At 41.6% G+C, this 25,002-nt stretch overlaps 1 protein-coding gene across 1 annotated transcript in view; it reads left to right on the top strand.

Moving 5' to 3' along the window:
* The first annotated feature begins 7,356 nt into the window (after positions 1–7,356).
* The window catches only part of LOC126148753 (oxidized low-density lipoprotein receptor 1-like), a 102,757-nt gene continuing 85,111 nt past the window's right edge, over positions 7,357–25,002 (top strand). The window contains exon 1 of the mRNA XM_049915774.1: positions 7,357–7,455. The gene's annotated coding sequence lies outside the window, so the exon portion shown is untranslated. The remainder of the gene's footprint in view (positions 7,456–25,002) is intronic.

Here is a 25,002-nt window from a genome sequence, read left to right as displayed (position 1 = left end):
ATTTTCCCCAAAATGCTAACATTCACAAATGTTACATTTTCAGACAGCCCGCTAATATTCTGCATCTCTGTATTTGCACTTTCAATTTCTTTGTTTACACAGGACCTTTCTCCCCAGTCATAACGACGTGACACTGAAAAAACAATAACATTTGTTCCTCTCAGCTCATACAATTTTCTTTTTAACAAGATTAAGGGATTTTTTTCATTCCTTGTGATATCGTTTGATCCTGCCAGGAAAACGGAAAAGTCCTTTTTGCTCAATGAGGAAATTTTTTCCTAGCTCATTGACGTAGAAGCACTGAAATTCGCTCCTGGCTTCATTAAGTAACTAAAATTTTGACTGCTTGTCCCCCGAAATTCAGTGGTTACTCTTCGCCCTAGGGCCTAGGCTGTCTACATACAGTTCAGTTTTACGTGTACTTTCTGTTCGGAGCTTACCAATTTTTTGCCTACCTTTCCTGTGAGCGAGGTCTTGTTTGGCAGTATTGATTTTGTCTTTTTTGTTAACATAAGTTGATAATGTCTCAGGCGAACAGCTTCTTGGTGGCAAATTTTTGAGAGCAGTTTCGTATATGATCTTTTACTTACGAGTAAATGCGACTGAAATATTCCATGTTCTACGTTATTAACAAAGTCCTGGTACACTCGAACTGTTAACAACACTATAACAATACATAGTAGAAAGAGCTTGAAAGTTGTTTTCGTCCGCTACGTTTATGTCCCCTTCACAGCTTTCTATACCCTGTATTATCTGTTTGCGTGTGTTGAACCTTGCTTGCATCCAATTCTCCCACAAAGTCGAACTTTTATGCCTCGATTTTATCGTATTCAGCACACTTTTTTGTTCAAGTTTCTTGATATCCGTCTGCAACGAACTGATAATAAATTGTAAACTAGACACACGTTCTTTGAACTTTGTTATTTCGCCCCTACAACTGTCACAGTTTTTCTTTTCAACAGCACAACTGACATTATTTCGCGGGACCACACATCGAATCTTTACACTAACCACCATCTTCCCACACAGCTGTGACTCCAGCAATGTTGAAACGTGCGGGCACTCTCATTCGAGGTGATGCAAATGAACTTCCCCTTCTCCATGGCAACGCAAGGCCTCACACAAGAGGAGCTCACAATCTCGCACTTTCCGATTTCCATCTGTTTGGCCCAATCGTTGTAACCGATTTTCTCCAAATTTATGAATTATTTATGATATATGCAGGTCTTGCCCAAAAATAAAAGTCACAGAAGTGGAAAATCTGAGGGTATTGGGTCGTGTCCCTACTTGAAACCTTTTTTATTTTGCGTTACTTACACTGCAAGTAAGCCGAATTGATGCTCAGTATGTTGTATTTATTAATATTTTCATAAGAGGCATGAAATGGGAAGGCACAGGAAAATAAAGGATTCAAAACAAATACCTTCGGGCAGGAGAACAAATTTTCTTCGTTAACTGATTCGTGGGGTGACAAACAAATCCACAACAATACGATGAGATTTTTCACTATGAAGAAGGATTGTCATCGTGCAGTCTTGAAGTAACCCCCCCCCCCCCCCACCAGAAGTGGAAAATCTGAGGGTATTGGGTCGTGTCCCTACTTGAAACCTTTTTTATTTTACGTTACTTACACTGCAAGTAAGCCGAATTGATGCTCAGTATGTTGTATTTATTAATATTTTCATAAGAGGCATGAAATGGGAAGGCACAGGAAAATAAAGGATTCAAAACAAATACCTTCGGGCAGGAGAACAAATTTTCTTCGTTAACTGATTCGTGGGGTGACAAACAAATCCACAACAATACGATGAGATTTTTCACTATGAAGAAGGATTGTCATCGTGAAGTCTTGAAGTAACCCCCCCCCCCCCACCAACCCGCCTCCCCCCCACCCCGCCCCCAAAGGCACTGGGCTAGTGCAGCCCCGTGATGTCTATTTTTGTCGTCAGGTAAAGAAATTGATCAACATGTTCGGAAACTTCTCTTGTTGAGGGACAAAAATAAATCGCCTCCAGAGAGTGCATTAGAATACATTCTACTCCGTTATACTGTATTGTATTGTATTATGCATCGCCAGCTAGCCTCACCAATATTTGGCGGAATGGTGCGTTACGGTTGGTTTGGCATCAAACTTTGCGGTTAGAGAGAACCTTTAATGAATGTATTTCTGCTTCTCCTACTTTTACAATGAATATCATCCCAGCATGTGTAAATCATCAATGTAAAATAATAAAACTCTCTTTATATACGGAGTTCTCGTGCACGCCTTACAATCTCTTCCCGGAAATTTATACAGTTCCATATTTTCCATTGCCATTCTTTTTCGTGATACATGCAATATATTGAGGATTATTTCGGCCTACTTGCAGTGTAAGTAACGTAAAAACTGAAGACAACAAAAAATATTCCGTACATGGAGTCGACACACGACCCTCGCATTACCATTCTGCTCTTTTGAAGCTGCGCCAACCACTGCCTGGAAACTACCCAAACATAGTGGCTCATGCCTTATCCGACCCGTGCTAAAAATGCTTCACTTAAAAAAATCTGTTGGCTATGTGGAGCTCTCATTTGTGTCACTTTCATTTCATTTCTGGCCAAGAACTGCACATATCGTAAATTTGGACAAAATCGGTGGCGACGAATGGACGCGGTCGCCTTGTTAGTATTACGGGCATTAGTCAGTAATGCTTATCAATAAATCACAACCTTTACACATATTAGTACAAGAGAATCATTAATTTACCACATACGATAAATTCCATGTTTTATAAAATCGTACTAACAGTTGAAGCATTTTATACATAGCTTATCAATCTTCTAAACCTAGAATGATATCAAGAAGGCAAGGGAATAGATTTTGCCAAACAAAAAATGCTCTTAAAACTTAATGATGCATGACATTATAAATTAATCAATCCTCTGCATTGCACACATTGTCCCTTTGACTTAAAATATATATATATATATATATATATATATATATATATATATATATATATATATATATATATATATATCTTTTTTGTCTCAGTGATTGACTGAAATATACTGTCACATCTTCTGTTAGAATATCATGAATTTTATCGACCATTTCTTCAGAATAATCCACCAAGATTGTACGATAGTTGCTATGCTTCTACGATCAAAAATTTTAAAATTTTTAAAATTTACTTATGAATTAGTAAGTTGTCTTTAGCACTGGTGCGGAATCTCAATCGATCTTCCTCGACAGAGTTTTTAACTGATTGTGAGACGCAGCAGGCTTCATTTACGTAAAAAATGTTTTACTACTACAAAATACTAGCTTTGTTCGTATAAATAATTGTGATTGTAAGATCCAGAGGAGAAAATTTGGATACTGACGGACATAGTGTTACACCTTGTGAAGAGTTGAGATGTCTTGAATCTACGTTTGATATCCAGCTAAATTACAGCCATGTTAACCTACAATGCCTTCAGGAAAGCTCGCAGTGCCTAGAACTGGTTATGAATTCCTGTGTTCGTTATATCTGTGATGTTCGACCCTTTCATCACATTTCACCATTATATGCACAGCTATCCTGGCTGCGTGCAGACTTATTTAGTATTATTCGCTATCCTTGGCGCGGACAAGCGCAGAAATCTGTATCAATGAACGCTGTCCCTCATGTCTCTCCTCGATGTTAACGCTCTTGTCTGAACAGCACGGCAGAAACACCCGCTTCCGCCAGGGCAAATCCTTTCTGCTCCACTCCATCGTTCAGCAACCTTCTCGAGGTCTTTCTCAGTATCAGAAACCCGACTCTGGAACAACCTCCCGCATTAATTAGAGAACTAAATAACATCTGCAGCACCAGAAGACAGTAAATGACTTATCTACTGGAGCAATAATAAGGACTACAGTTTTCCCTGCACCCAACCGTTGCCGGCCTGAGTGGCCGTGCGGTTCTAGGCGCTACAGTCTGGAACCGAGCGACCGCTACGGTCGCAGGTTCGAATCCTGCCTCGGGCATGGATGTGTGTGATGTCCTTAGGTTAGTTAGGTTTAATTAGTTCTAAGTTCTAGGCGACTGATGACCTCAGAAGTTAAGTCGCATAGTGCTCAGAGCCATTAGAACCAACCCAATCGTTGCTATTGTACACCCCTATTTCCAACCTGAGGTTCCTGATTTCCCAGTATTCTTAGCCGATGCAGTCACCTTATATTTCCTTTCCCTAGAACTCGCTGTATCAGAACACATCTATTTCGTACACCTGTAAATTCTTGTTATATCTTCCACTATCATTATTGTTATTGAAGTCATAATTATTGTCATTATTATTATTATTATTATTATTATTGTCATTACTATTATTATTATTGGCAGCAGCTGCTGTAACAAAAGTACTGCCAACATTAATTTTTAATTCATCATTGTGTAATTTACTCACGCTGCCACTTCAGGCACTCAAATCATTGTAATACTAGCTGTCATAATGAAACTGTTTTTTTCTCAGGCAACTATGTTGTCGAAAAGGTACCGTATGTGTGAAACTCTGATCTGATGTAAGAGAGGACCTGATGGTCCTAATCAAAAAGGTTAAATTAGAAAAAATGAAATAAATAGACGATGAAAAATACAGAGCACAGAATGAACCAGACCCAGAAGGTCTTACAACAAGTAACTGATATATGATAGGACAAATCCACGAGAAATGACATTAGGAAAGTAATGTACAGCGTGTCCTCAGAGGAATGGTCAATATTCAGGGATGCGACAGGAACGATCATTCGAAGCAAAAAAGTCGAGTAAACACGGGCACTAAAATGCATAGCTTAAGAGCTCTGAGCTCTTCATCTTCGATACTGTGAAACAAATCTCCTCTGCTTCCAGCTCTTCCGCATACCATATTTTGAGAAGAGGTTGTACAGACCAAAAAGAGAAAAAAAGTCTGTTAAACATTAGCTCTAAAATGCATACCTTAAGAGCTATGTCAATTATTCAATAGAAGAGATGCGTTTCACAGAATCGAAGCTGAAAAAGTGTTCATAGCACTTAAGATGTACAGTTTAGAGCCCATGGTTTTTAGACTTTTTTTGGTGTGAATGAGCGTTTCTGTCATATTCCTGAATAATAACTCCTCCTGGATTTTTAGACTTTTTTTGGTGTGAATGAGCGTTTCTGTCATATTCCTGAATAATAACTCCTCCTGGAGCACTCCCTATTGTAAATTATCGAGGAAATTACTCTCAACAGCTCGGTAGATAAGACTGGAAGACAGAGAACGAAGTACTCGGATTAAAAAGGCTGAAAGACAGGGGTGCAGTCTTTCGCCACTACTGTTCATTCTATACATCGAAAAACCAGTGATGATAATAAAAGAAAGGTTCAAGAGTGGGATTAAAACTCAGTGTGAAAGGATATCAGTGATAAGATTCGCTGACAACATTGCTATCCTCAGTGAAAGCGAAGAAGAATTAGAGGACCTGTAAATGGAATGAACAGTCCAGAATATGGACTGAAAGTAAATCGAGGGAAGACAAAAGTAATGAAAAGTAGCGGATCTGGGGATCAAGAACTAGACGAAGTTAAGGAATTCTGCTGCCTAGGCAGCAAAAGAACCCATGATGGGAGGAGGAAGGAGGACACAAAAACAGAATAGCACTGGCAAAGAGGGCATTCCTGGCCATCAGTGGTCTAGTAACAAAAAATGGCTCTGAACACTATGGGACTTAACATCGGAGGTCATCAGTCCCCTAGAATTTAAACCTAACTAACCTAAGGACATCACACACATCCATGCCCGAGGCAGGATTCGAACCTGCGACCGTAGCGGTCGCGCGATTCCAGACTGAAGCGCCTAGAACTGCTCGGCCACTGCGGCCAGCTTCTCTAGTATAAAACATAGGTCTTAATTTAAGGAAGAAATATCTGAGAATGTGCGTCTGGAGCACAGGCTTGTATGGTAGTGAAACACAGAGTATGAGAAAACCGGATCAGAAGAGAATCGAAGCATTTGAGATGTGGGGTTATAGAAGAATGTTGAAAATTAGATGGACTGATAAGATACGAAATGGGAGGTAGTCCACATAATCGACGAGGAAATGAATATATGGTAAACACTGACAAGAAGGTTCAAAAAATGGTTCAAAAGGCTCTGAGCACTATGGGACTTAACTTCTGAGGTCATCAGTCCCCTAGAACTACTTAAACCTAACTAACCTAAGGACATCACACACATCCATGCCCGAGGCAGGATTCGAACCTGCGACCGTAACGGTTACGCGGTTCCAGACTGTAGCGCCCAGAACCACTCGGTCACTCTGGCCGGCACAAGAATATCCACTTTAGCACGGTAGGGAGCTGTAGAGAGTAAAGACTGTAGAGGAAGAAACAGGGATGGGAAAACAATGTAGCAAATAATTGAGGGCGTCGGTTGTAAGTGCTAATCTGAGATGTATAGGTTGGCACAGGAGAGGAATTTATGGGCGGCCGCGCCAAGTTAGACAAAAGACTGATGACTCAAGAAATAAATAAATAAACAAATGAAATCTTCTAGTTTTGTAGTCCTGTCTTCCTCAGTTGCGTGTAATATTACGGTATATTGATAATTTTTACTTATGGACCATCTGACAGCAACTGAATAAAACACAATTTTAGTGCCATATGCATTTCGCCTTTATTTTCTGCAAGGCATCATCAGTGACAGGTTACGTGGACAATTTCTTACATATTACGCTCCTGTTGCATTTTTGGTGTTGTTCTTCTTCTTAAGAATGCCAATTTGCGGTTTTTTTCCCCACATTCCACAGCACTATGAACTGAGCGCTTGTTCTGTTCAGAAACCAAAACATTGCATTGAAACAAGCGTTCAGTTCATAGTGCTGTTGAATGTGAAAAAAAAACCGCAAATTGGCATTCATAAGAAGAAGAACAACATCAAAACTGCAACAGGAGCGTAATATGTAAGAAATTGTCCACGCAACTTGCCACTGATGATGCCTTGCAGAAAATAAAGGCGAAACGCGTATGGCACTAAAATTGTGTTTTATTCAGTTGCTGTCAGTCGGTCCATAAGTAAAAATTATCAGTATACCGTAATAATAAATGAAAACTCGGTAGTATGGAGGTGGACGTAATAAGAAGCGTAATGAGAAGTGGTTCTAGGAAAGCTGTGCCAAGTACTTAAGTATGAATTGCAGAGTAACCATACAGACGAAGGTGCTGGTCGTCTGCGTTCTTCCTGTTCTCACTGCTCCATTAGTGGCGCATCCTGAGAAGGCGGAGAAAGTGCGAAGTGCGTGCGTCACCGTGGGCTGCACAAAACCGGCGTTCCGGAATCACGTTCCCGGAGCCTGCCGAGGCTAGGGTCGGCGATCCCCCCCCCCACCTGGTGGACTTTCCGGGGCTCAGTGGGTCAACGGAAAGACTCGCGCCGCACAATAAGCAGCCCCCACAGTTGCTGCACGGACGTCTCCTCCACCGAGCGCAGGTAAGCTCTCGGCTGACACTGACCTGCATTTACTCGAGTACCGAACTGTTAGTACACGAATAATACGACTCACAAAAAGTGTAAGTGAGCGTGAAGTACCGTGCGTTTAACAAGCGAGTAGATTACGCGTGAATGAATTGACTGTGGTCGTTGTATCTACATAGATACTCGTTTATAAACAAAACGCTCTTTTCTTGCCAGAACATTGGTATTTAATTTTCCTGACGCGTTTCGCCTTTCATATCAGAGCATGTTCCTCAGTAGTTGACAGTTTTATTTTTACGTTAACATGGTGTATCACAGTCGACGGCGAAAACTTAACACGGGTGAAAGCATTCAGTAATACAAGCAGTTCCGCGTATCCGCAAATGAAATGTTTCGAGATTATTACAAATTTGTGGTTACGAGCCACCACTGCCTTCAGCATGAAGTATTGTCCTAATGTATTTGAAATGTAAACTGTTCGGTTAAATTCCCGTCTAATTGGGCTTAAAATTCACCGATGGTTTACCGTAAAAAGTCTAGTTATTAGAATGAGAATTTCACTCTGCAGCGGAGTGTGCGCTGAAATGAAACTTTCCGAGTTCGAGTCTCGGTCCGGCACACAGTTTTAATCTGCCAGGAAGTTTCAGTCTAGTTATTGTATGGCATGATTCCTCCTAATTGGAAACGTTTTTCATTCCCTCACACAATGTCACCTTTCCTTCCCAAGAGTTGTCTTAAAGTGTACTTATTGAGTGTAGGCGATTGTAGTGGGTGTGCGCAATATTGTCACTTTCCGCAACCTACTTATAGCAGTATCTGCACTCGGTAGCTGCGCGCACACGCTGCTGGTTCACCATCAACTAAAAACTTACTTGAGAGCGTTCTGTGACCACTAAATGAAAAGTCAGACAGGTGCATTATAGTTACACACGGAAAATTCTTCCTATTTTTATTTATGTCACTGATTTCGTGTAGATGATGACCAGGTTTCAAGCAGTTTAATTGTTTCTAACAGGTAAGGGGAACAGAAAATAGCGAATCATGCAAAAGAACATTAAACGTCACGTTTTCTGCTAGTGTTTACAAAGTAACTATTAAAAATCAAAACTGATAATGGGAATCTGCAGTTCATTAACAACAATCTCAACAGTTCTGAAGTATATTACACGTACACGAGATTTTAATAATCTTCCCACAGTATCCAGTGACAATAATTGTACATCTACGCAAAGAATTTTACTCGCATTCCAACAGGCCCTGCTTACAACCTGCAAATGAGTTCATACGACACTGCTTATTCAACATTAAATTGTAATATAACGTTTTCCGAGGCTGATGTAAATAAACACAGATACGAGAACCACTGCATACTTTTCTGTAACCGAAACGTGGTGCCGAGGGAATAACAAATGTAACCCAATGACACGATATTGCAATGCTAAGACTTCTGAAATCAAAGCTGAGACTTAACACGTACTGACCGAAATGAAGTCAAAACTAAGAACCGACAACTGTTTGAAATGGCGCGAGCGTTGGCCTCATAAGGAATCCCGCCAGAATATTAAGCAATTTTGGTTATTAAGTTACAGTCTGAAAATCCCGTGGGTTAAAATTGTCATTCCTAATTGGCAGCTGAAACTATGGTAAGTTTGATTTAACGAATATTGGACATGGCCGGTAGCTATTAAAATGTATAGAACCAAATTATGTATACAGACTGGGATTCACAGGATTACAAGTTAGGCAATCATACTGAATGTTGAAATTTACTGAAAATCACATAATTCTTAATTAGTGAACGTTGTCAAATTATACGGGTGTCACTGGAGGCACAAACTTCAGATTAACAAAAGTCTGTGAATAAATCCTGGAATGTTACAGCACTTTGGTCATGATCTATTCCGAACGTTTGGGCTAATTTAAATCTTTACTTAACAATATCTGATAAACTAAGTTTGGACAAATATAGTTACCTTACTGAACTCAGGGTAAATTGCCCTTTGTAGCGAATGGAGTCTTTCCTTTAGATTTAACATATTAGCTCACAGTTGTTTTAGGGCTAGCTGGCTGTACAGAATTTTATGATTACAACAATTTTTGAACTACTGATTTCTAGTGAAACTAATAATTACAATACCATCAGAACAGTAAGTAGCATGATCTCAGTAATGAGGTATTGAAGGTGATAGCCGTTTATGCAAAACCCACATTTTGTACAATATGTGCTCACTATCGTAATATTACCATTAATATTTGAATAAGAATATTAGCAAAAAATTATATATGCTTTAACTTTTAAATTAGGGGTGTAGATAAAGTAGGATGGTGTGGGCTAGTCCATCTTTGTCACAGTCTGTTGTCATGTACGTGTTGTGTGTCGTGACGAAGGAACGGAGAGGTTGGAACCCCGTGCCGGCTCGTAGCCTATTGTAGACCTCTCAGCTAGCGTGTGGCCACCAGGCTTAACGTTCCCATCCGACGGATGGAACACCATAAACAGTGCCTCGTGGCCTCACTTCAGGCGACACTACCGAGAGATTTCGAATTTAATGCTGGATGTTGTTTGTTGTTGTTGTCTTCAGTCCTGAGACTGGTTTGATGCAGCTCTCCAAGCTACTCTATCCTGTGCAAGCTTCTTCATCTCCCAGTACTTACTGCAACCTACATCCTTCAGAATCTGCTTAGTGTATTCATCTCTTGGTCTCCCTCTACGATTTTGACCCTCCACGCTGCCCTCCAGTGCTAAATTTTTGATCCCTTGATGCCTCAGAACATGTCCTACCAACCGATCCCTTCTTCTTGTCAAGTTGTGCCACAAACTCCTCTTCTCCCCAATTCTATTCAATACCTCCTCATTAGTTATGTGATCTACCCATCTAATCTTCAGCATTCTTCTGTAGCACCACATTTCGAAAGCTTCTATTCTCCTCTTGTCCAAACTATTTATCGTCCATGTTTCACTTCCATACATGGCTACACTCCATACAAATACTTTCAGAAACGCCTTCCTGACACTTAAATCTATTCTCGATGTTAACAAATTTCTCTTCTTCAGAAACACTTTCTTTGCCATTGCCAGTCTACATTTTATATCCTCTCTACTTCGACCATCATCAGTTATTTTGCGCCCCAAATAGCAAAACTCCTTTACTACTTTAAATGTCTCATTCCCTAATCTAATTCCCTCAGCATCACCCGACTTAATTCGACTACATTCCATTATCCTCGTTTTGCTTTTGTTGATGATCATCTTATACCCTCCTTTCAAGGCACTGTCCATTCCGTTCAACTGCACTTCCAAGTCCTTTGCTGTCTCTGACAGAATTACAAGTTAGGTTAGGTTAGGTTAGGTTAGGTTAGGTTAGGTTAGTGTCATCGGCGAACCTCAACGTTTTTATTTCTTCTCCATGGATTTTAATACCTACTCCGAATTTTTCTTTTGTTTCCTTTACTGCTTGCTCAATATACAGATTGAATAACATCGGGGACAGGCTACAACCCTGTCTCACTCCCTTCCCAACCGCTGCTTCCCTTTCATGCCCCTCGACTCTTATAACTGCCATTTGGTTTCTGTACAAATTGAAAATAGCCTTTCGCTCCCTGTATTTTTCCGCTGCCACCTTTAGAATTGAAAGAGAGTGTTCCAGTCAACATTGTCAAAAGCTATCTCTAAGTCTACAAATGCTAGAAATGTAGGTTTGCCTTTCCTTAATCTATTTCCTAAGATAAGTCGTAGGGTCAGTATTGCCTCGCGTGTTCCAGCATTTCTGCGGAATCCAAACTGATCTTCCCCGAGGTCGGCTTCTACCAGTTTCCATTCGTCTGTAAAGAATTCGCTTTAGTATTTTGCAGCTGTGACTTATTAAACTGATAGTTCGGTAATTTTCACATCTGTCAACACCTGCTTTCTTTGGGATTGGAATTATTATATTCTTCTTGAAGTCTGAGGGTATTTCGCCTGTCTCATACATCTTGCTCACCAGATGGCAGAGTTTTGTCAGCACTGGCTCTCCCAAGGCCGTCAGTAGTTCCAATGGAATGTTGTCTACTCCGGGGGCCTTGTTTCGACTCAGGTCTTTCAGTGCTCTGTCAAACTCTTCACGCAGTATCGTATCTCCCATTTCATCTTCATCTACATCCTCTTCCATTTCCATAATATTGTCCTCAAGTACATCGCCCTTGTATAGACGCTCTATATACTCCTTCCACCTTTTTGCTTTCTCTTCTTTGCTTAGAACTGAGCTCTTGATATTCATGCAAGTGGTTCTTTTTTCTCCAAAGGTCTCTTTAATCTTCCTGTAGGCAGTATCTATCTTACCCCTAGTGAGATAAGCCTCTACATCCTTACATTTGTCTTCTAGCCATCCCTGCTTAGCCATTTTCACTTCCTGTCGATCCTGCCTGCTTCATTTACTGCGTTTTTATATTTCCTCCTTTCATCAACTAAATTCAATATTTCTTCTGCTACCCAATGATTTCTACTAGCCCTCGTCTTTTTACCTACTCGATCCTCTGCTGCCTTCACTACTTCATCCCTCAGAGCTACCCATTCTTCTTCTACTCTATTTCTTTCCGCCATTCCTGTCAATTGTTCCCTTATGCTCTCCCTGAAACTCTGTACAACCTCTGGTTCTGTCAGTTTATCCAGGTCCCATCTCCTTAAATTCCAACCTTTTTGCAGTTTCTTCAGTTTTAATCTACAGTTCATAACCAATAGATTGTGGTCAGAGTCCACATCTGCCCCTGGAAATGTCTTACAATGTAAAACCTGGTTCCTAAACCTCTGTCTTACCATTATATAATCTATCTGATACCTTCTAGTATCTCCAGGGTTCTTCCATGTATACAACCTTCTTTTATGATTCTTGAACCAAGTGTTAGCTATGATTAAGTTATGCTCTGTGCAAAATTCTACCTGACAGCTTCCTCTTTCATTTCTCTCCCCGAATCCATATTCACCCACTATGTTTCCTTCTCTCCCTTTTCGTACTGTCGAATTCCAGTCACCCATGACTATTAAATTTTCGTCTCCCTTCACTACCTGAATAATTTCTTTTATCTCAACATACATTTCTTCAATTTCTTCGTCATCTGCAGAGCTAGTTGGCATATAAACTTGTACTACTGTACTAGACATGGGCTTCGTGTCTATCTTGGCCACAATAATGCGTTCTCTATGCTGTTGATAGTAGCTTACCCGCACTCCTATTTTTTTATTCATTTTTAATCCCACTCATGCATTATCTCTTTTCGATTTTGTATTTCTAACTCTGAATTCACCTGACCAAAAGTCTTGTTCCTCCTGCCACCGAACTTCACTAATTCCCACTATATCTAACTTCAACCTATCCATTTCCCTTTTTAAATTTTCTAACCTACCTGCCCGATTAAGGGATCTGACATTCCACGCTCCGATCCGTAGAACGTCATTTTTCTTTTTCCTGATAACAACGTCCTCTTCAGTAGTCCCTGCCCGGAGATCCGAATGGGGGACTATTTTACCTCCGGAATATTTTACCCAAGAGGACGCCATCATCATTTAACCATACAGTAAAGCTGCATGCCCTCGGGAAAAATTACGGCTGCAGTTTCCCCTTGCTTTCAGCCGTTCGCAGTACCAGCACAGCAAGGCCGTTTTGGTTAGTGTTGCAAGGCCAGATCAGTCAATCATCCAGACTGTTGCCCCTGCAACTACTGAAAAGGCTGCTGCCCCTCTTCAGGAACCACACGTTTGTCTGGCCTCTCAACAGATACCCCTCCGTTGTGGTTGCACCTACGGTACGGCCACCTGTATCGCTGAGGCACGCAAGCCTCCCCACCAACGGCAAGGTCCATGGTTCATGGGGTTATTGGCGCAAAATCTGGTAACCAGGAACTTAACACCACCATCTCTCCTCCCCTTGCCGGCCAAATTCTGGCTGTGAAAATTTCTTTTTCCATCGGGATTTGAACAAGCTTAACTCCGAGTAGAGCAGCATCACATAGACATATGTTGCAGACCCCGGCTCGGAGGTGGGTGCATTAACAAAAATTACAGTAGTAATTCATTACGTCACATGTTACAGTTCTCTGTACGCTCGTACTTTTTAAATGAGGTGCTCCATTAGTCGTCCTCGTATTTGGTTGCAGTGGTACCCTCCCCTCTGCAATGACTGACGAATTCTTTCAAACTCTCGCAGATTATTTCGTAAATCTTGACAAGACGCTACAATTTGCTTCTCCAGTACTTGAACGTAATTAATGAGAGTGCTGTATGCAGGGTGGTTATAATTAAACTTTCGCTATTGGAGAGGGCTCCAATGAAAAACTGGTGATAGTAGTCCACATGTCGACAACTTCAAGTTTTGCAAGAAACGTAAGAGCAAAGTCTACTCGAACGGCCGGCCGTAGTGGACGTGCGGTTCTAGGCACTTCAGTCCGGAACCGCGTGACTGCTACAGTCGCAGGTTCGAATCCTGCCTCGGGCATGGATGTGTGTGATGTCCTTAGGTTAGTTAGGTTTAAGTAGTTCTACGCGACTGATGACCTCAGAAGTGCTCAGAGCCATTTGAACCATTTTTTTCTACTCGAACGTCTGCCCCACGTGGCAAAAGTTGGTGGGTAATGTGAAGTTTGTACAGGTACCATTTCACAGATGTTTGCAGCACTTTTCGAACGATGGACCATGGAATGTTCAGATATAGTGACGCAGCTCAGGGCATTGCTTGATTGATCGCACATTGCGTCCAGCATTCGGAGCCATGGCAATAGTAACTTCAGCAATTTGCGGCACAGTTGGCCATCAGCCTCTCCCAGGATAAAACGATTCATTGCCTGAGCGTTCCTAAATGCGTAACCACCAAGATCTCCACATTTTAACCCTCTCATGTGGAAATTAAAACGTGTTTCTTTCAGTGGTTTATTCGTTCTCTTTCGTATGTCCTTACAAATGTTTGCAAAAGCTTCATTGCCCTACGATTACTCGTTTTTCGTGGGGACCCTGTCAAGCAGCGATATTTTAATTATAACCACTCTGTACTTCACTTTAGAAATGATCCCAGACAAAAATATGCAGAGGATTGAGGCTATATGATCTTGGAGCCGAAGGTAAATGGCCCTTTTGGACCTATTTATGTCGGACCACGTTGGCGCTTCTGATTATCATTTTACACCAGCAACAAAATGTGCCGCTGCGACATCATACGTTTACCACATTTCCCAACTATAAGCCATGGCTGAAATTTGGCCCCAGTTCGATGGGGACTCAATGGAAATATTTGTATTTTAAATACCTGTTTACTGTCTTTAACAATACTTCATACTGAACTCAGTGGTAGCTCGTAATCACATATTTGTAATTATAGTGCTAACGACGTATTTGCGGCCCTATGTTTACCACAACGTTTCTGCTTCTACAGTGTGTCCATAAAAGAATGACTCAGTTTCAGTGGCATATTATAACAGTTAAATTTAAATTTTTTACAACTGGTCATACATCACATTGAACGTAAACCATTATTTTCAAGGGGACTGATGACCTCAGATGTTAAGTACCATAGTGCTCAGAGCTATTTGAACCATTTTGAAACCGCTTATCACGAGCAGTCACCTCAACCACTTTTTCGTTTTTTTTTTTTTTTTTGTAATTTTTGTTGTATTTGGTCGTAGCGGACGTCACATGACATCTGCTGAAGTCCATTGTTGGTCTTTTCACTCGGTTATTTTTTAGAGAGACCAGCGAACACTCTGGCCAAACACGCTGAGCTATCATGCCAGCACCAATTACGCTCCTCGCTCATGCTTCCAGAACGAACCCAAACCTCCATACATCATTGTATGTCTACCTCATTTACTTGAGCAGTTACTGTGATTTGCGCACAGGGAGGAAGTTCTATTATTATTATCGGGGCCTTGTCTAGGCATGAAATAGTATGTCTATGTTAAATGATGAACTATGCAGTGTCCTTCAGACATGCATGCACTGAACACCACATGATCAAGAAAGTCATCTTCCCACTGCAACACTTCACTTGCAGAGTTATAATGTACACCGTAAACGTCTGCCTTTAAAGCGTACACTAACTGTAACTGGTATGAATGCATGTGAAATTTTCTAAAAATATTCTACACTGTCGTCTTTGGCAACTGAAGTTTAAGACTTACTTTCTGAAAAGACTTCTTAGGATTACGAAGACGAGATGCTCTGAATTGATAAGCATCCTCCGCAGTGCTTTTCCCTTTTGATCGACCAAGCGCAACAGGCACGGAATTCCATCCCACAGATTGACATCCAACACCTGTGCAACACCGTGCATGCACGTCTGCACGCTTGCATTCAACATTCTAGCGGTTACAACTGTTATTGCTGTACCGTCCGCCTCGGTAGCTGAATGGTTACCGCGGCGGAATGCTATGCCGTGGGGCTTCGGTTCGATTCCCGGGTGGGTCGAAGATTTTTCTCCACTCAGGGACTGGGTGTTGTGTTGTCTCCATCATCATCATCTCATCCCCATCGACAAGCCAAGTCGCCGAAGTGGCGTCAGCTAAAAAGACTTGCATCAGGTGACCAGTCTACGCAACGGGAGGCACTAGCCACGCGACATTTCCATTTCCATCAATGTACCAGCATGTCACATTTCCTATAACGTATCTCCCACTTGTGATATTCCAGTTTTAATCATTTACACTATGTGATCAAATGTATCCGGACACCTGGCTTAAAATTACTGACAAGTTCGTGGTGTCCTCCATTGGTAATGCTGGAATTCAATATGGCGTGAGCCTTGATGACAGCTTTCACTCTCGCAGGCATACAGGGTGATTCAAAAAGAATACCACAACTTTAGGAATTTAAAACTCTGCAACGACAAAAGGCAGAGCTAAGCACTATCTGTCGGCGAATTAAGGGAGCTATAGTTTCATTTAGTTGTACATTTGTTCGCTTGAGGCGCTGTTGACTAGGCGTCAGCGTCAGTTGATGCTAAGATGGCGACTGCTCACCAGAAAGCTTTTTGTGTTATTGAGTACGGCAGAAGTGAATCGACGATAGTTGTTCAGCGTGCATTTCGAACGAACTATGGTGTTAAACCTCCTGATAGGTGGTGTATTAAACGTTGGTATAAACAGTTTACAGAGAATGGGTGTTTGTGCAAAGGGAAAAGTTCTGGACGGCCGAGAACGAGTGATGAAAATGTAGCACGCATCCAGCAAGCATTTGTTCGCAGCCCAGGAAAATCGACTCGCAGAGCTAGCAGAGAGCTGCAAATTCCACAATCAACTGTATGGAGAGTCCTACGAAAAAGGTTAGTTATGAAACCTGAACGTCAACTACCCGAGGCGATGGATCGGCCGCCAGGCAGCCCGTGACAGAGCACTTCATCACTGGCCTCCAAGAAGCCCTGATCTTACTCCCTGCGATTTTTTCTTATGGGGGTATGTTAAGGATATGGTGTTTCGGCCACCTCTCCCAGCCACCATTGATGATTTGGAACGAGAAATAACAGCAGCTATCCAAACTGTTACGCCTGATATGCTACAGAGAGTGTGGAACGAGTTGGAGTATCGGGTTGATATTGCTCGAGTGTCTGGAGGGGGCCATATTGAACATCTCTGAACTTGCTTTTGAGTGAAAAAAAACCTTTTTAAATACTCTTTGTAATGATGTATAACAGAAGGTTATATTATGTTTCTTTCATTAAATACACATTTTTAAAGTTCTGGTATTCTTTTTGAATCACCCTGTATAGTCAATTAGGTGCTTGAAGGTTTCTTGGGGAATGGCAGCTCATTCTTCACGGAGTACGGCACTGAGGACAGGTATCGATCTCGGTCGGTGAGGCCTGGCACGAAGTTTACGTTCCAAAACATCCCAAAGGTTTTCTATAGGATTCAGGTCAGGACTCTGTGCAGGCCAGTCCATTACAGGGATGTTATTGTCGTGTAACCACTCCGCCACTTATGGAAAGGTGCTCGATCGTGTTGAAAGATGCAATCACTATCCCCGAATTGCTCTTCAACAGTGGGAAGCGAGAAGGTGCTTAAAACATCAATGTAAGCCTGTGTTGTGATAGTGCCACGCAAAACAACAAGGGGTGCAAGCTCCCTCCATGAAAAACACGACCACACTAAAATACCACCGTCTCCGAATTTTACTGTTGCCACTACACATACTGGCAGGTGACGTTCACCGTGCCTTCGCCATAGCCACACCCTGCCATCGGATCGCCACATTGTGTACCGTGACTCGTCACTCCGCACAACGTTTTTCCTCTGTTCAATCGTCCAATGTTCACGCTCCTTACACCAAGCGAGGCGTCGTTTGACATTTGCCGGCGTGATGTGTGGCTTATGAGCAGCCACTTGACCATGAAATCCAAGTTTTCTAATCTCCCGCCAAACTGTCATAGTACTTTCAGTGGATCTTGATGCAGTTTGGAATTCCTGTGTGATGGTCTGGATAGATGTCTGCCTATTACACATTACGACCCGCTTCAACTGTCGGCAGTCTCTGTCAGTCAACAGATGAGGTCGGCCTATACGCTTTTGTGCTGTACGTGTCCCTTCACGTTTCCACTTCACTAACACACCGGAAACAGTGGGCCTAGGGATGTTCAGGAGTGTGGAAATCTCGCTTACAGATGTATGACACAAGTGACACCCAACCACCTGACCACGCCCAAAGTTCGTGAGTTCCGCGGAGCGCCCCATTTTGCTCTCTCACGATGTCTAATGACTACTGAGGTCGATGACATGGAGTACCTGGCAGTAGGTGGCAGCACAATGCACCTAATATGAAAAACATTTGTTTTTGGGGGTGTCCGGATACTTTTGATCACATAGCGTATTATTTTTCTGGCGCTTACTATGCTCGGGGTAATCTGCTGCGTCAACCGATTGGCCTGGAGGAACCTCGGAGCACCGGTACTAGTTATCGGCCTAGGGAGAACACCACATATGGGACTTGCGTAACTGACCCTTAATTATTCAGTGTGTCACAATGGTAAAACATCCCATACTGAATTCCAGTATTACCGGTGGAGTGCACCACGAAATTGTAAGTCATTTTCAGCCAGGTGTCCGTATACTTTTGATCGTATAATCAAGCTGCGGGCCTATAGGGTATCGTCTCAGTTGTGCGACTGGATTCGTGATTTCCTGTCAGGAAGGTCGCAGTTCGTAGTAATAGACGGCAAATGATCGAGTAAAACTGAAGTGATATCAGGTGTTCCCCAGGGAAGCGTCCTGGGACCTCTGCTGTTCCTGATCTATATAAATGACCTGGGTGACAACCTGAGCAGTTCTCTTAGGTTGTTCGCAGATGATGCTGTAATTTACCGTCTAGTAAGGTCATCCGAAGACCAGTATCAGTTGCAAAGCGATTTAGAAAAGATTGCTGTATGGTGTGGCAGGTGGCAGTTGACGCTAAATAACGAAAAGTGTGAGGTGATCCACATGAGTTCCAAAAGAAATCCTTTGGAATTCGATTACTCGATAAATAGTACAATTCTCAAGGCTGTCAATTCAACTAAGTACCTGGGTGTAAAAATTACGAACAACTTCAGTTGGAAAGACCACATAGATAATATTGTGGGGAACGCGAGCCAAAAGTTGCGTTTCATTGGCAGGACACTTAGAAGATGCAACAAGTCCACTAAAGAGACAGCTTACACTACACTCGTTCGTCCTCTGTTAGAATATTGCTGCGCGGTGTGGGATCCTTACCAGGTGGGATTGACGGAGGACATCGAAAGGGTGCAAAAAAGAGTAGTTCGTTTTGTATTATCATGTAATAGGGGAGAGAGTGTGGCAGATATGATACGCGAGTTGGGATGGAAGTAATTAAAGCAAAGACGTTTTTCGTCGCGGCGAGATCTATTTACGAAATTTCAGTCACCAACTTTCTCTTCCGAATGCGAAAATATTTAATTGAACCCAACCTACATAGGTAGGAATGATAATCAAAATAAAATAAGAGAAATCAGAGCTCGAACAGAAAGGTTTAGGTATTCGTTTTTCCCGTGCGCTGTTCGGGAGTGGAATGGTAGAGAGATAGTATGATTGTGGTTCGATGAACCCTCTGCCAAGCACTTAAATTTTAATTGCAGAGTAATCATGTAGATGTAGATCACATAGTGTAAGAAAAGCGCCAAGCACTTCATACTTACCCTCGATAACTCTTAATCCGCATTTGCCATTTTTCTCGTAAATATTTTACGCGGACTCAGCCATGTGGACACTAAATTAGTGGTGAAAGTTCACAAATTATGCTGTTTCCACCCGAGGTAAAAAGGCAATAGTCGCCTAGAGACAAGTAGAACTGCTGTGGAGTCCTGTTGAATGTTTTCTCTTGCTCGGCAGCAGCAACCTGGCACACTTCGCTGCCGTGAAGGAGCGGTTCAGAATCCGGATTTCTTTGCTGCTTTTCGCCGCAACAGTGTACTCAACTTATTTCACGATTTTCAAAGAGTTCGCTTCTCTGTCTGTTGTGGTCTTTCAGTCCCAAGACTGGTTTGATGCAGCTCTCCATGCTACTCTATCCGTTGCAAGCCTCCTCATTTCCGAGTAACTACTGCAACCTGCACCTATGCTTAGTTTATTCGTCTCTTGGTCTCCCTCTACGATTTTTACCCCCAACACTTCCCTCCAGCACTAATCTGGTGATCCCAGGATGTCTCAGAATGTTTCCTACCAACCGATCCCTTCTTCTAGTCAGATTGTGCCACAAATTTATTTTCTCCCGAATTCTATCCAGTACCTCCTCATTAGTTACGTGATCTACTCATATATTATTCAGCATTCTTCTGTAGAACCACGTTTCAAAAGCTCCTACTCTCGTCTTGTCTAAATTATTTATCGTCCATGTTTCAGTTCCATGCATAGCTACACTCGATACAAATACTTTCAGAAAAGACTTTCTGAAAATCTAATCTATACTCGAGGTTAACTTATTTCTCTTCGTCAGGAACGCCAGTCTATATTTTATGTTCTATTTACTTCGAACATTATCAGTTATTTTGCTGCCCAAATAGCAAAACTCATCTACTGCTTTAAGTGTCTCATTTCCTAATATAATACCCTCAGCATCACCTGATTTAATTAGACTACATTCCATTATCCTCGTTTTGCTTTAGTCTTTGTTCATATTGTATCCTTCTTTCAAGACACTGTTCATTCCATTCAACTGCTCTTCCAAGTCCTTTGCTGTTTCTGACAGAATTACAGTGTCACCGAAAACCTCAAAGTTTTTATTTCTTATCCTAGGACTTTAATACCTACTCCGATTTTTCTATGTTTCCTTTACTGCGTGCTCAATATAAAGAGTGAATAGCATCGGGGATAGGCTACAACCCTGTCTCACTCCCTTCTTAACCACTGCTTCCCTTTCATGCCCCTCGAATCTTCTGTTTTCTGTACAAATTGTAAATAGCCTTTCGCTCTATGTATTTTACCCCTGCCGTCTTTTGAGTGTGAAAGAGAGTATTCCAGTCAACATTATCAAAAGCTTTCCTAGGTCTACAAATTCTATAAATGGTGACTTTCCTTTCTTTAAACTATCTTCTACGAGAAATCGTAAGGTCAGTATGGCATCACGTGTTCCTGCATTTCTCCAGAATCCAAACCGATCTTCCTCGTGGTTGGCTGCTACCAGTTTTTCCATTCTTCTGTAAAGAATTCGTATTACTTATACTATTTTGAAACTGTGACTTATTAAAATGATGGGTAGGTAATTTTCACACCAGTCAGCACCTGCTTTCTTTGGGATTGGAATTATTACATTCTATTTGAAATCTGAGAGTATTACGTCTGTCTTAAACATCTTGCTCACCACATGGAAGAGTTTTGTTATGGCAGCCTCTCCCAAAGCTATCAGTAGTTCCAACAGAACGTTGTCTACTCCCATGACCTTGTTTCGACTTAGTCTTTCAGTGCTCTTAAAATTCTTCACGCAGTATCATATCTTCCATTTCATCTTCATCTATGTCCTCTTCCATTTCCATAATATTGTCCTCAACTACATCGCCCTTGTATAGACCCTCTATATACTCATTCCACCGTTCTACCTTCCGTTCTTTGCTTAGGACTGGTTTTCCATTTACGCTCTTGACATTCATCAGGTGGTTCTCTTCTCTCCAAAGGTCTCGTTAATTTTCCTGTATGCGATATATATCTTTTCTCTAGTGATATATGCTTCCAAATCCTTACATTTGTCCTCTAGCCATTCCTACTTAGCCAAGTTTTCACTTCCTGTCAGTCCCATTTTTAGACGTTTGTATTCCCTTTCGCCTACTTCAGTTACTCAGTTTTTATATTGTATCCTTTCATCAGTCAAATTTAATATCTCTTATGTTACCCGAGGATTTATACTAGCCCTTGTCTTTTTACCTACTTGATCCTCTGCTGCCTTCACTATTTCATCTCTCAAAGCTACCCATTCTTCTTCTACTGTATTACTTTCCCCTGTAATTGTCAATCTTTCCCTAATGCTCCCTTAGAAACTCTACGGTCTGTGGTTCTTTCAGTTTATCTGGGTTCCATCTCCCTAAATTCCTACCCTTTTGCAGTTTTTTCAGTTTTAATCTACATTTCATAACCAATAAAATTTGGTCAGAGTCCATATATGCCCCAGGAAATGTCTTACAATTTAAAATTTGGTTCCGAAATCTCTGTTACCATTATATAATAAATCTGAAACCTTTTGGTGTACATTTCACCTGACCAGAGGTCCTGCTCCTCCTGCCACCGAACTTCACTAACTCTCACTATATCTAACTTTAACCCATCCATTACCCTCTTTAAATTTTTCAATCTATCTGCGCGATTATTAAGGGATCTGACATTCCACGCTCCGAACCGTAGAACATTCCACGCTCCGAACCGTAGAACGCCAGTTTTGTTTCTACTGATAACGACATCCTCCTGAGTAGTCCCCGCCCGGAGATCCGAATGGGGACTATTTTATCTCCGGAATATTTTACCCAAGAGGATCCCATTATCATTTAACCATGCTCTCGGAAAAAAATTACGGCTGCAGGACCGCCTCTCTAGAAAGAATTGAAGTTCGTTGACACTGCAGAAAACTGCTAGCAGGCGATCTGTGTTTCGTTCTTGGTCGAATTCATTTTTTCTTTCGATTACCATTGTGTATGAGACAAATTTGTTTTGTATGCAGGTGTACGTCCATGATTCGTCAAAAGTAAGAATATAAGGCCAAAATGCAACTGTTCCTTAAATTTAGCGGCCCCAGGAACTAGCACTTTCAATACTTTCGGTCTTCTGAGGGACATTCAAAAGGATTGAAGCATATGCTAAACAGTCTTTCCGAATTTCAAGTGGTGCTAATATTCCTGTTAAAAGTAGGTCACCCGCCTCTTCGAATGAGCTTTTGAACTTATTCTAAGGTAGGGTCCCTTCATAGCCACAACTAACGAATCATGTTAGAAACGCCATTCCTCCCCCCAAAAAATACTACATTTGTAGATTTCAGAGGTTTGAAGTTCCCAGCACCAAACTTTGCACACAAACTCTTCAGAGTTTCATCCTTTTGAACACCTTCATTTCACAAAAAAATAGTCAACAACGCAATGTGGTCTCGCGTGTGTAATTCTTGACGCTGTCATCGTGATGCAAGACTCATTCAAAAACTAAGCTACACTCGTCCTTTACCAGTGGTAGTAGTTAGTGTATTTAGCATACTTTACAGATAAGAAAGTTGAGATCAATGACGGCGTGCGTTTAGCATCTTTTAATAGTGGTAGATGTGAGAAAGTAGTATAGAACAAAATAAAAGACCAGAAATAATCTATGCAGCGGAAATTCTTAAACTGACTGCAAAAGAGAGCTCGAAAAATTAAAAAAAAACTGGAAGAAGAATCCTAAGAATAAACTGCATGAAGAATCTTAAGAAAATTATTAGGAAACATAAGCGGCAGTGATTCAGAATACAGATTAAGATCTAATACAGAAATATATCTGAAAGATGAAAAATTAACAAATGTAATGAGAGAAAGGAGATTAGAATCTTACGGAGACAAATACAAGATAAATAATGACAGAATAACTAAGCAAACCTTTGACTTACTAGTCAGTTACGAATTAACAATCACGTTACTGAGAGGTAGGCACAGATAGCGAAAATGAGAAGTTTGTGCTCAGGTGAAAACGAAGAAACAGAAAAAAATCACCTGATCATTTGAAAAATAATTCCAGACTACATCTACATCTGTACACTGCAAACCACTGTGAAGTGCGTGGCAGGGAGTGCTTCCCGCAACACGACAGAAAGTACTCGCCATCTAGCACGTATTAGGTTTCTTCCCGTTCTAATCGCGTGGTGAGGACGGGAAGAATGATTGTTAGTGCATCCGTCCGCGCTGTATTACGTAGCGGGCAAGTATTACGTAGGCTGTTGTAGTATACTGCTAGGTTCTTCAGTTAATACCGGTTCTGGAATTTTTCTAAGTAGGCCTTCTCGGGATGGTTTGCATCTGTCTTAACGTGTCTGCCAACCGAAGTTTTTCAGCATCTCCGTCATACTCTCCTGTGAGTCAAACAAATCTGTGATCATTCGAGTTGCATTTCTCTGTACACTTTCAGTACTCCTTGTAAGTCCCATTTGGTGTGGGTCCCATACACTTAGCAATATTCTACGATAAGTCCCAAAAGTGTTTTGTACGCAATTTCCTTTGCAGTATCCTGCCCAAGAACCCATATCTACCACCTACCAACTACGATTGAACCTATGTGACCATTTCATCTCTTATCCCTACAAATTGTTACACGAAGGTATTTGTGTGATTTGACTGATTCCAGTTATTCCAGTTGCGACATACCTGTTTTTTAGTCTTAGGATACTAAGCTTCTGCGTTTAGTGAAGTGCAGAATTTCACATTACTGAATATTTAAAGCATTTTGCCCATCTTTGTACCACTTCGAAACGTTATTAAGTTCTGACTGAATGGTAAAATCCATGGAACTACATTTTCTGTGGGTCGAGTTTCGTCACGTAATAGCGTTGTGTGGGTCACATTTCACGGCTAGTTGTAATAAATAGTGACAATAGTCCCTAGATGACCCATTCACCTTTGGCATTTCAGAATGCCAAAACAGCTGCATATGCCAGGCACAATATGTCTGGCGCAGCGTACATGGCACATGATTACAACTGACGAGTGAGCGTCACAGATATTGTATAGGAAAAATTGGAAATTGGTGGTATGTTCCTGTGGGACTAAACTGCTGAGGTCATCGGTCCGTAGGCTTACACACTACTTAATCTAACTTAAACTAACTAACGCTAAGGACAACACACACACCAATGCCCAAGGGAGGACTCGAACCTCCGACAAGGGGAGCCGTGCGAACCGTGGCAAGGCGCCCTCGAGCGCACGGCTACCCCGCGCGACACAAGTTTACAAATCCATTGGCAGTAAGCAAATACACTGAAGACCCAAAGAACACACCTGCCTAATATAGCGTAGGGTCCCCGCGAACAAGCAGAAGTGCCGCAACACGACGTGGCATGGACTCAACTAATGTCTGAAGTAGTGCTGAAGGGAACTGACACCATGAATCCTGGAGGGTTAT

Source organism: Schistocerca cancellata, chromosome 2, assembly GCF_023864275.1.
Source record: "Schistocerca cancellata isolate TAMUIC-IGC-003103 chromosome 2, iqSchCanc2.1, whole genome shotgun sequence".
Classification (NCBI taxonomy): Eukaryota; Metazoa; Arthropoda; class Insecta; order Orthoptera; family Acrididae; genus Schistocerca; species Schistocerca cancellata.
The sequence above is the reverse complement of the archived record's forward strand: the minus strand, read 5'-3'. Positions and strand labels throughout refer to the sequence as shown.